Source organism: Bufo gargarizans, chromosome 4, assembly GCF_014858855.1.
Source record: "Bufo gargarizans isolate SCDJY-AF-19 chromosome 4, ASM1485885v1, whole genome shotgun sequence".
In the NCBI taxonomy this organism is placed as follows: Eukaryota; Metazoa; Chordata; class Amphibia; order Anura; family Bufonidae; genus Bufo; species Bufo gargarizans.
Window position 1 is genome coordinate 243248136 of NC_058083.1, and position 13964 is coordinate 243262099.

The 13964-nt window shown below is 40.7% G+C and overlaps 1 long non-coding RNA gene across 1 annotated transcript in view; it reads right to left on the reverse strand.

Moving 5' to 3' along the window:
• Positions 1-380: 380 nt before the first annotated feature.
• Positions 381-13964, reverse strand: part of LOC122936145 — a 32142-nt gene continuing 18558 nt past the window's right edge. The window contains exon 2 of the long non-coding RNA XR_006388889.1: positions 381-1084. This is a non-coding gene — a long non-coding RNA (uncharacterized LOC122936145). The remainder of the gene's footprint in view (positions 1085-13964) is intronic.

The following is a 13964-nucleotide window of genomic DNA, read 5'->3' on the forward strand; positions in this document are numbered from 1 at the left end:
AATTCTAAAAGATTAAAAACAAAAAATTTTTTTTATCTTTATTAAGAATATCCTATTTTGTGTGTACAGTATCCAGAACTATGCATCTCCATTTGTCTCCTTGTTAAAATGTGTTTGGATGTGCTGAGCAGTGGAGCTGTTGTGAAAAGGACTTGACTGGTTCCTGGCCTGAATTGACGAGCTGGAAAACTGTCCACTGCCATAAATATTAATGGAAAAGTTTGCATATAAATTAATTAAATGCTTTTTGCCAATATGGGGCCTCAAAATAAAAACAAATCTTTGTCACGTTATTTTTACGACGTTGTGCTTGCCTATTTCCTGAAAAGGGGCATTTTACTAGAATTGACATCAGAAAGCGGCATAAATTAGAGCTCAAATGAAAGTCAGCCAGACATGCGCTTAATTTATTAAGAGGCCTATGTCTCCTTTGATATACAGTAAACTTCAAAAACATGAAAAGTATAAAAAACAAACATTTTATATATTTTTATAATAATCGGTGCAGACAATGAGTAAGAAGGTGACAAAAACCTGAACTGAAGAAGTGATGTCTAGAGGCTTTCAGTTCACTTCCAGTCGGTTGCTATCCAAGGCAGACAGCGTAAACAGCCTTCTCCCAGCTTTCTGTATTCCACAGCTGAGAGTGTAGGATGTTTACATCATCTGTCACTCAGAAGGAAAGTACATCAGCTGCTGGACATGACATTTGCCTGCAAAATGTACAATACCAGCATAAACAGACACAATATAAACGATAAATGACAAGATTTAACATCCCAACGGCCAAGTGATAAGCCAAAAGTGTTTACGGAACAGTTTCCCTTCCAAATTTGCTATAGAACATCGGCACCCCCACCATACACTTCCTCTCAAACTAAACCTCTGCTCTTGAGTAACTAAGAACACGCAGAGCACAAAAGTTTATAAAGAACTTGTTGGACCAGGGACTCCCAAAGAAAAAAAAATAAAATAAAATAAATGCATTATCCTGGTCATCTAAGCCACAGCAGAAACTTTAATATATTTCAGAAACTCCTCTTGACATCTTCCAGCTTTTTCTTTTGACAAAACACTCTTCACCCTAAAAATAGGGAAAAAAAAACAACAACATTATTTGACATAAAACTACACTCAATATGATGGATGTGATTTTCAATCTTAAAGAGAATGTGTCATGACCTATTGTTTAAATCACTTTTTATGTTAAGCAGATTTTTCTAGAAGTTGTCGATTTTTGTTTACTGTAGTTACTGTATTAAAATTTATATATATATATATATATATATTATATATATATATATATATATATATATATATATATATATATATATATAAAAAAAAAAATCTCTATCTCTCAGGTTTTTCAGTAGGTATCATATAGTCAAAGGCAGAATTATGATGACAGATACCACAGCTTATCTATACAGAGATGCTATCATCTATTGTGAATGGTGGACCCAGTGCCAGCTATTCCTTCCTGAACTCTGCAGAGGTAACAAAAGATCTCCAATAGAGGTCTATAGGGTCCCCTGCTGTCCACTGGGTGTATGGCTGATGTGGCTGCCCTCACAGAACAGGAAGTCATGACATTTGATTTAAAGAATAGGTCATTTTCTGATGTTACAACTTTTGCCTATGTATTTTTGGTTTTTCTCCCCACATTCTAAGAGGATTACGGCGATACCAAATTTGAATAGTTTATTTTTATTTTTTTATGGTAAAACAAAATAAAGTTTGCATTGCTATTTTGTGGCACCTATAATTATTATATTTTTACACAGGAACTTTTAGTCCCCTTAACATGCGATCTGCTGATTGCTTGTCTTGTAGATTGCAGTAGAATACTATTGCAGTCTATGAGTCACGAGAGGTCTGGAAACTTCCACAAGGCCCCAGACTGTCATAGCAGCCAATTAAGGACCTGCAATGTCACCACTGGTGCTCCAATTGGAACGCAGACAGAGCCCTATCCCTCTAACCCTACTGATAACAAGATCACTACTGACAGCAGAATTCAGGGGGGGTTAAATGACTAGCATCAGTGTAAATTGTGGCTGGGTGCCAGCTGTAATATACAGCCGTCACCCACTATGTATGAAGCAAGCTCAGCATGTGTGCTCGCTCCATACATCCACTTCATGCTGATCATGCACGCGATTTTAAGCTCAAATTTAGTGATCCCCTGGCGCTCCCTGTCGGATTGTGACTGGAACCCTGCTGCCGTCCACTTCCTGTTAATGCAGCAGGAAATGGCTGAGAATGGGGCTCAGCCTACCACCACTGCAGTGATGCCCCATCTCAGTCTGTGATGGACTAAAGGGTATTTCCAGCAATTTCCTGGTTTGTCAAGTTGTCACAAGGAAGTAGAGAGGAGCAGAAACCAGGCCTTGTCGGGGGGGGGGGGGGGGGGGAAATCAATAAGGCGAGTACAAGCCATTGGTTGTTTTTTTTTGTTTTTTTACCATTTCATGGCCATCCCATATATTTCCGTTAATAGTTTAAGCCGTTAAAGAAATTAATTCAAGGAATAAAAAGTAAAAAAGGCATCATAACGGCATAAGCAAGTAGCAAGAAAGACACCACCATGTAAGAATTGGGACTATTTACATATATTGCCTTATTTCAAATTAGAAACATTTTAACGAGACCTATCAAGACTGAATGTGGTCCCTCAGTGTTATGCGCCCGTTGCACAATGCCCTACTTGTGCTTCCCTTTTCCGCTATTGATTTTTTTAGGTCATCAGGCTGCAATATTGAATTTGGCAGAAATATTGCACCCTCTAAACTACCGTATTTTTCGCCCTATAAGACGCACCGGCCCATAAGACGCACCTAGGTTTTTGGGGAGGAAAATAAGAAAAAAAACATTTTTAACCAAAAGGTGTGCTGTGGGTTTGGAACTAATGGTGGTCTGTGGATGGCACTATTACTGGGGATCTGTGGATGACTGACACTGTTATGGGGGGGATCTGTGGATGACGGACACTGTTATAGGGGGGATCTGTGGATGACGGACACTGTTATAGGGGGGATCTGTGGATGACGGACACTGTTATAGGGGGGATCTGTGGATGACGGACACTGTTATAGGGGGGATCTGTGGATGACTGTTATATATGTGCCATCCACAGACCCCCCAGCCCATAACAGTGCCATGCACAGACCCCCCAGCCCATAACAGTGCCATTCACAGATCCCCCCCCCCCTGTAACAGTGCCATCCACAGATTGCAATCTGAACTGTCGACCCCCCCCCCCCCCCCGCCCGTCGCCGCACAAAATATAAGTTGTCATATTGAATTAATATTTATTAAACATGCCCCCCAACTCCTATTACTACCGTTCATCCTAATCGCTGCTGTAGAAATCAGACCGGCAGGACGGCCGGCCGGCGCGTCTCACTGACGTCACTTGCCTGCGCCGCCTACTTCATTCATAAAGTAGGCGGCGCAGGCACGTGACACGAGTTACGCTGCCGCCCGCCCGACTGGCCTGAATTCTACAGCAGCGATTAGGAGGGAAGGTAGTAATAGCAGTTGGGGGACATGTTTAATAACTATTACTTCAATATGATTTCTTATATTAGTATACCAGAGCGGCGGGGCGGTGCTATACTACACTGACTGCACCGCCCCGCCGCTATTGCCGGCCCCCAGCTCCTCCCAGTCCCTCCCCGCTCACTGATACATCGCTGGCAGCGATGTAAAACTCCACGCATTCGCCCCATAAGACGCAGGGGCATTTCTCCCCCATTTTGGGGGAAGAAAAAGTGCGTCTTATGGGGCGAAAAATACGGTAAACATTTACAGAATATGTCCCTGCATTTTACCTTACAATAAGTACAAGAGTTGCCACCATTAAATGTTACGGTAATATAATACAGCAGGAAAAACTGATAGTCTTTTACTTTCCGTCGCAAAAAAAAATAAAAAATGAATAAAATAAAAATTATTATTATATAATTATTAATAATCTCCAGTCAAGAGCTATACAGTTATCATTACAGTGGCACCCCCTGGTGTTTAATCAGTACATTTTTGTGCATGTCCACCTATGGAGCTGGATGGACATGGTCACACATGCTCAGTTCTATCCTTCAACTGTGACCAGCTGTATCTGTTATAGGCTGTGACAGTTACAGGGAAAGAGCTGCAGCAGAAGGGACATGTCCCATGAGAAAGGACACATACCTTGAGCTACCAGCTGAGGATCTAGCAGAGAAACTGGAACAATGAATGGGGAGATCTCTGGACCCATGTGAGGACTGGTTTGGTTTTGTTAGAGATAGTATGGTACTATACGAGGTCTGATGATACTTTTTCACATCAATCATGGAATAACCCATTTAAATCTCCTATGACAGTAAACATGTAACTGATCACTACACTTTAAAGGGGTGGCCTAGCCAGTAAAAATATTTTTTGAAAAAGGGTCAGAATGGCTTTAAAACTTTTTTAAAAAGTAATACCTCACCTGTTCCTGCTCCACTGCTTCTCAGGTCTACTTCGTGGCCCTGCTTAACACAGGAGTCGAGAGGGACCAGGATGTAGAAGTCAGCAGTGACCGGAGAAGCAGCGGCAGATTGGCGATGAGTGAATGACAACCTTTTAAAACTATGATATTTACATATTATGGGGATGCTCTTAATTCTTATATGACCATCGTCTTACAGCTCAGAGTCTGATCTGGCTCTTCTAACTCTAGAGTTTGTATGTTCTTACATGGGTTTACTTCTGGGTTTCTCAGAAATTTCCCATACTGTATATGTATTCCTGAGACAAAACTGGAGACAAGGATGCAATATTCTGCCCCTGTATAAAGAACAGATAGAGGTCTGATAAAGTAAACCCTCAAATGGGTATATATGCTGGCTAGGGTAATCTAAAAGCGAAGACGTAATAAATGTTACAAACAGGAAGAAAAATAAAATTCCTGGTAATCAGATTTAAACACACACACACACACACACACACGACAACATTGCAAACACATATACAAGCACAGTATTCTCCAATTCATGGGAGAGGAATGATGCATGGAATATGCCACAGAAGTAGCTTAATATAGGACTGAAATGTAACACTATACAGAACAAGAACTGTACAGAGATGCAGGTACAGCGGCCAGAAGGGTTCTGTACTTTCCCGGCAGTGAAAGAGTGGAGCCTCCAAGGACCAGCTAGAGTTGAAGTCTGCTATTTTTTTTTTTTTTATTGTGTAGGGACAGGGATAAGAAGTGTTTTTCTAATACTCTTTTAGATTTTGTACATTTCTAGGAGAAAAAAAAAAGAAAATGCTCTGAAGTGTCCCTTAGCAGTTTCTAAAATGACTACTGCTAAGGAATATCCATCTTCACAGTGCAGTGCTGATCTATGAAGACGCTGGGCTCACTGCTGCCTCATATACATCCATTAAAATGACCACGTGTAATACATATATGCTGTATTTTTCATTTTATAAGATGCATGTTTTCCCCTCCAGAAGCGGAGAAAAATATCAGTGCATCTCATAAAGCAAATACTTGTGGAAGCGCTCATAGTATGCAGTCAGCGCAAGGAGTTGGCACTTGCTGTACTCGCCACTCTTCTCTGGCCCTGCACATAGTGCGTCACGTATAACCTGATCATACGCTGTCAGCAATCGCCAAATTACATTTTTAGGGATGTATATGAGGGAGCAGTGAGCCCAACCCACTGCAAAAGCAAAACAGACGTAAACTAAAAATCTGATGTTTCTTTTTCCCTATTCTAAGGGTCTCTCAGTGGGTGCAGGAAGTTGTCGAAAGAACTTCAAGACTACTAAAAATAAGTTCTTCACTATTTATCACAGGATTATCTCTACAGGGCAGTGATGGCTAACCTCTGGCACCCCAGCTGTGGTGAAACTACAACTCCCAGCATGCTCAATTTATTTCTATGGAGTTCTGAGAACAGCCAAGCAAGTGTACATCTTGGGAGTTGTAGTTTTACCACAGCTGGAGTGCCGGAGGTTAGCCATCACAGGTATAGGGTGATACATTCCATAAATTTAGACTGTACAGTACTTCAAGCTTTAATTTTTTTACAAAATTACCCTGTTCCTTTAGTGTTTTTTTGCGATTTGACAGCAGCAATAACCTAGTCTGCTGCCCTATTCTCTTCTGTACTGGCCACAATGACAAATTGATCATAGACTTTAAAATGTTCTATGTACTTTCTACAGTAGAACCAATAAAACGGTTAAAAGTTAACCATTTTCCCCATACAGACTACAATATGGATGTTGAAGAACAGACAGATCCGGAGAAGTACCGACGTCTGAATAACGTGCATTGATTACTACAACTCAGCAACTGTTTGGGCAAATCTAAGCTCCGAATATGTTATTTAGGCAGCTCACCAACTGGGTGATACTATACTACCCAGAGTTTGTACCTCTACATGCTGGCAGTACCACCATTGGGTGGTGCTTGCTGAATAAGGATATATGCACATCCTTTCCAGGTTACTAAGCACTCACGGAATTCACTTTAGTGCCTTCCATTCTTCTTCGTGGTCAGACAACCCCTTTACGTTTACACTCTCGTGTATAGCAAGCCATCATTGGAATAAAAGTTACAATAGGTTGGAAACAGAAGACTGAAGCTACAACATCTATTCCTCGGTGGTCTGCTGGAGAGCCGCCGAAGAATGAACAGACTTCTTATCCAACTGATAAACGTCATAGCCACATACTGGAAGAGGTCCAAAAACAGCTTTGTGCAGAGGATGTAGCTTATGTGAATGCAAATAATCTAGAATGAGAGCTTTTACAGCCATTAGCCAATTTCCTTCATTACAAGGGAGTCTCCCAAATGACTCCATGACCGAGCAGCTAGCGCATAGATTGTTCTGGGCCATGTTTACAGAAGCAACGTGGGAGAGAAGACAAACCAGCTTGATCAATAGAAACAATGCTGTCCTCAACAAGAACCTACCCGGCTCCACCACATGGCAGCATTTAATTACTTGCTCAGCAGGTTTACTTTTTGGATGGATTTCTGCTTCTTGTTGATTCTTCTGCCTAGGTAAAAAGCTCTGCTACATATAAATCACCCATTTGTATTAGAGTACAGTAGCACATTTTATGATCCAACGACAAAACTGCCCATGCAGGCTGTGTGCAACCGATGCCGTAATGATAACCTTTATTCATATAGCGCCGCCATAATCTGTAGCGCTTTACGATTCACAGGGTGCGTGTACAAATCATAATCATCACAGGATTACAGGCCAATAGACAACAAACACTAGGAATGTGGGCCCTGCTCGCAAGAGCTTACATTCTATGAAGAAGTAGGGGCGACACAAAAAGGTAAAACTGATTGCACCACTTTATAAAACAGTCATCTTTGCACTAAATACAGAAGTGCAGACGGAGCTGCATGAGCTAATGGCACAGTGTGGGGACTACTGTTGGATGATTGACTTCAAAAGAAACCTGAAAACCCCACCTCTTCAGACAAGCCTACAACCAGTGACCCTGCTGCCTCTATACCGCCATGACCAACTTAACCCGCACCTACTGTGTCCTTCTCCCATACCATGTAGATTGTAAGCCCTCACGGGCAGGGCCCTCTCTCCTTCTGTACCAGTTTGTAACTCATCTTGTTTATGATTAGTGCAATTGTCTGTATTATGAATGTGCACCGCTTATCATATGTACAGCGCTATGGAATGAATGGCGCTTTAATAAGAAATAATAATAATTTCTGAAGGATGAAGGGCAAGAGGTAAACGGGGAAGAGACAGTTTATGGAACAAAAGCCTGCCCAAGAAGATGTGGTTTTAAGGCACAATTAAAGCTAAGGAGGTTGGGAATTAACCTGGTTGTCCATGGCAGTGCAATCCAGAGAGCTGGTGCAGCTTGAGAAAGACAGGAATGTGTGGTTCGAATTATAGGAGGATGCTAACCTTAGATCAGGCATGCTCAACCTGCGGCCCTCCATCTGTTATAAAACTACAACTCCCACCATGTCCTGCTGTAGGTTGATAGCTGCAGGCTGTCCAGAAATGATGGGAGTTGTAGTTTTGCAACAGCTGGAGGGCCGCAGGTTGAGCATGCCTGCCTTAGATCAATTGAGAAAAAAAAAAGGGGAGGGGGGGGATTGGATGCAGACCGAAACTACGGTGGTGCATGAGGCCTAATGCAGAGAGGGCTGTCAATTACCCTGTGTTGGCAGGGTACTCAAAACTCTCCCTGTTTATCCTAGGAGTCCATGAAGAGTTAGGGCTCATTCACATGAACGTGGGCTGCCCGTTGCCATATTGCGGACCGCATTTGATGAACAGAAGTGCGGAACGGAACACTATGGAGTGCTTCCTGGGGTTCCGTGCCGCCGCACCGCAAAAAGTTAGAACTTACGCTATATTTTACGGAATGGACGGATCGCGGGCCCATTCTAGTGAATGGGTCTGCGGACCCCATGCGGCGCCCCACGGACGGTGCCCGTGCATTGCAGACTGCAATTTGCAGCTCAGACGGTCCAGAATAAAATATATATTATAATAGATATATAGAGATATAGATATATATATATATAGATATATATATATATATATATATATATAGATATAGATTATATATATAGAGATATAGATATATATATAGAGATATAGATTATATATAGAGATATAGATTATATATATAGAGATATAGATTATAGATATAGAGATATAGATTATATATATAGAGATATTATATATATATATATATAATATATATATAATATATATCTATAATCTATATATATATATATAGAGAATATATAGAGATATATATAGAGATTATATAGAGATATATTAGATATATAGAGATATATATAGAGATATATAGAGATATATATAGAGATATATATAGAGATATATATAGAGATATATATAGAGATATATATAGAGATATATAGAGATATATATATATATATATATATATATATATATAATATATATACACAGATAAACCTTAGCACTTGTAACCCTCGGCACAGCATGCAGTTACACTTCATTGACATAGGACATTGTGTAACTTATTTACAAGCTAATCTGACTTTTATAAGTGCATCAGTCACTTCTGTTACATGGTATACTGAACACATAAAACCAGAAATCACCATATCATATGGGGGGGGGGGAAGAGATTGGGAAAACAAAAAATTACTAGCAAGTGTACTGTTCAGCTAATAAGCAATTTTTATTTTTTTCTGTGTAAAAAGAGAAAAGAGGGTGGAACCTATTCACTGGTTATTGAAGCAATATAGAATGAGAAAACCTCTATTAAAAAGTTAGGCCGCATTGCATTCATTTTGGAGAGCAAAATCTTGGAAGCCAAGAAGGAATTTTGAGAGCACTACTGCCCTTGATGAAGACATGGAATGTCTAAATGAATGTACTCTTATAGCCAAGATGTTAATCCATTTGAGACGCACACTACTTTTTGCCTCTCCCGCTATCTTATATCTACAGTACCACTCTGCCAAGTTATGAACGCAGCTACTAAAAGAAAAAAAAAGCCCCGAAATTCTTACTGTATAGTCGACATTCCAGCACGATGTAATTGTACACCGAGAAATGTGACAAGCTTATGCTTTGTAGCAACCAGAAATGCATACAGACAAAAACAGGAGAAAACGGAGATCTACCGGAAGGAAAGAAAAAAAAAAAAAAAAAATTCAGCTATACAACCATGCCACAAAACACAGCACAACATGCTGCCATGCAGCTTTTCTATGCATGTCCATAAAGATCACATGCAACTACAATTAATGGCAAAGGGGGGCTGCCATTCTCAAATCCCCCCCCCCCCCCATCCAAGGTGTCAGAACCAAGAGCTGATGTGTAAGGGAGGCTCCTTCTCTGGCAGACCCAGCGCTTCCATATCTTACATTATTGGCCATTTGAACGGCTGGCATACAATTCTATATTCCCTCTTACTTATGGCTCATGCACATGACCGTATTTTCTTTGCATGCCCAATCCATTTTTTTTTGTGGATCATATGCAGAACCATTAATTTCAATGGTTCCGCAAAAACAAAAAACACACACATGGAGGTTATTCCGTTTCCATATGTCCGTATTTTATTTCCGCAAAACAAAAAAAAAAAAAAAAAAAATAGACATAACATAATGTCCTATTATTGTTCGCATTACAGACAAGGATAGGACTGTTCTATTAGGGGCCAGCTGTTCCATTCCGCAAAATACAGAATGCACACAGACGTCATCCGTAGGGCTCATTTAGACGGCCGTAGTATGCCGTCCGCAAAAGCGGACGCTTTTTTGGCGGATTAGATGTGGACCTATTCACTTCTATGGGGCCCTTATCTTCTGTTCTACGGCTCTGCAAAACAAATAAAAAAAACATGTCCTATACTTGTCAGTGAAAATCAGGATGTGGCCCCATTGAAGTCTATGAGTCCGCAAAAATGTATACACACACACACACACACACAGTTAAAAGAAAAAGTATGTGAACCCTTTGGAATGTTATGGATTTCTGCACAAATTGGTCATAAAATATGATCTGATCTTCATCTAAGTCACAACAATAGACAATCAGTCTGCTTAAAACTAATAACACACAAAGAATTAAATGTTACCATGTTTTTATTGAACACACCATGTAAACATTCACAGTGCAGGTAGAAAGGTAGAAAAAGTATGTGAACCCCTAGACTAGTGACATCTCCAAGAGCTAATTGGAGTGAGGTGTCAGCCAACTGAAGTCCAATCAATGAGATGAGATTGGAGGTGTTGGTTACAGCTGCCCTGCCCTATTTAAAAAAAAAAAAAAAAAAAAAAAAAAAAAAAAAACACACACAGACACTAGTTCTGGGTTTGCTTTTCACAAGTAGCATTGCCTGATGTGAAGGATGCCTTGCACAAAAGAGCTCTCAGAAGACCTACGATTAAGAATTGTTCACTTGCATAAAGCTGGAAAGGGTTATAAAAGTATCTCCAAAAGCCTTGCTGTTCATCAGTCCACAGTAAGACAAATTGTCTATAAATGGAGAAAGTTCAGCACTGCTACTACTCTCCCTAGGAGTGGCCGTCCTGTAAAGATGACTGCAAGAGCACACCGCAGACTGCTCAATGAGGTGAAGAATCCTAGAGTGTCAGCTAAAGACTTACAAAAGGCTCTGGCATATGCCAACATTCCTGTTCGTGAATCTACAATACGTAAAACACTAAACATGAATAGTTTTATGGGAGAATACCACAGAGGAAGCCACTGCTGTAAAAAAAACATTGCTGCACGTTTACAGTTTGCACAAGAGCACCTGAATGTTCCACAGCAGTACTGGCAAAATATTCTGTGGACAGATGAAACCAAAGTGGAGTTGTTTGGAAGAAACACACAACACTATGTGTGGAGAAAAAGAGGTACAGCACACCAACATCAAAACCTCATCCCAACTGTGAGGTATGGTGGTGGGGCATCATGGTTTGGGGCTGCTTTGATAGCAATCCGTCCAGGCTCTGACGCAGCATTGAAGGAAAAATGAATTCCTAAGTTTATCGAGACATTTTGCAGGAGAATTTAAGACCATCTTTCCACCAGCTGAAGCTCAAAAGAAGATGGGTGTTGCAATAGGACAACGACCCAAAGCATAGAAGTAAATCAACAGAACAGCTTAAAACAGAAGAAAATATGCCTTCTGGAGTGGCCCAGTCAGAGTCCTGACCTCAACCCGATTGAGATGCTGTGGCATGACCTCAAGAAAGCGATTCACACCAGACATCCTAAGAATATTGTTGAACTGAAACCGTTCTGTAAAGAGGAATGGTCAATAATTAAATCCAAGGGTTCACATACTTTTTCCACCTGCACTGTGAATGTTTACATGGGGTAACATTTAATTCTGTGTGTGTTATTAGTTTAAGCAGACTGTGATTGTCTATTGTTGTGACTTAGATGAAGATCAGATCACATTGTATGACCATTTTATACACATATACACACACACACACACACACACACACACAAACAGGCTAAATATCAGCAAGCCTTGTAGGTGAAGCCATCGGGTAAATGGCGATTTGATTTTTCAGTATACTTCGGTACAACATTTTTTGCAGCTAGGTTCCATCACAATACCAATGACAAAAAAAGACCAGGTTCATGAACTTTATAAAGATTGTGCAACACAGCAGCAATATACAATCGGAAGATAAAAATGGGCCCCCATGCTTTGATATCATTGAGAAATTCTTGAAGCCAATGGCAGTTGGCAGCTGCAAACATCCGACTGAAAGCCCATCGACTTCTTCACAGCTTCCAGTCGAGGATGTTTACAGTCGCTCACTGTCAACAGCAAATGACCTGATGAGTTTCTATCAAGCAGATTTTTGCTAATTTTATTGGATTACCAGAGAAATGCCAATTGGCATATGGATGTTAAGGTGCCCATACATCTTCAACAGCTGTCAACTGAATGGTTGTTTGGCCAACAGCTGTTCCTCCTGACTCACCCAAACACAGTTCGGTGGAGTGTGCATGCATTTTCATTGGAGAGAAAGAAGAAAGCCGCAAACAGACAAAATCGGGTGTTGAAATTCGAAGCACCCAATCCCCCCCCCCCCCCCCCCCCCAACATCATCTGTCGGGGCAGAGTCAGGAGGTCTACATACAGGTTATACTGTTAATCAGTTCCACCAAAAATTGAAGGTTCGACAGACAATATGGTGGTTTTTACTACTTACAATCCTCCGATATAGACCGTTTACAGAATACCAAGAGAAAAGATCTTTACTCATGGCAAAATTGGAATCCATAAAAATTGTAGACAAGGTCATACTGGCAAATACATTAAAGAGCAACGAGAAATCAAATAGTCTATGGATCAAGTCATGAGAAGAACAAAGCAAACTTTATCAAAGCTGAGCAACCCTACATTCCAGACATTCCTCACACTTGGCATCAGTATAAAACTTCATCGACTATTTAACAGAGCAAATACTAGACATTTCATAGCATCTAATGAATGTGCCGAGGAAAAAAAAAAATACAAAAAATGACTTGCAGGCCCAAAGAGGAGCTCACATTGTGGTTCCCAGCAGCAGCATTCAATGTGTTCAGCACATGCCAGAAACGACAGGTATGCTTTTACACGTCAAATCCTTCTCATTATATACAGCTGCGCAAGCAATATTCAAACGCTTACATGAGAAAGCCAAGGAATATTGATACCACCAATCTTTGGGTACTTTCACACTAGCGTTTTTCTTTTCCGGCATTGAGTTCCGTCCTAGGGGCTCTATACCGGAAAAGAACTGATCAGTTTTATCCCCATGCATTCTGAATGGAGAGCAATCCGCTCAAGATGCATCAGGATGTCTTCAGTTCAGTCTTTTTGACTTTTGAGGATGAGATAATACTGCAGCATGCTACGGATTTATCTCTGTCCAAAATTCCGGAACACTTGCCGGAATGCTGGATCCGGCATTGAGGTCTGCGCATGCTCAGACCGCAAAAAATGTGGGGAAAAAAATGCCGGATCACACACACCGGAGAGACTGAGCATTTCAATGCATTTGTCATACGGATCAGGATTACAAATGCCATCAGTTTGCATGCGTTTTGACGGATCCGACAGGCAGTTCCGGAGACATAACTGCTTGCCGGAATCCTTTGCCGCAAGCGTGAAAGTACCCTAAAACTCATTTTAAAAAATGAACACTAAGAGCTTTCAACAAAACTTTAGTTACAGTTAAAGAGGTTCTGTAGGGTCTTTATACTGATGAACTATCCTCAAGATCGGTATCAATATCTGATCAGCAGAGGTCTGACACCCCCACCGATCAGCTGTTGTGATTTTTTTAGATGAAATCAGAGGATTTGCAAGCATTTTTAATGCAAAATCCGTAGCAAAAACGAATAAAAATAATAGCGTAAACATAGCCTTAGTTTTAAGTTCCCAGGGAGGAAAAGGAGCAATGGAAGCAT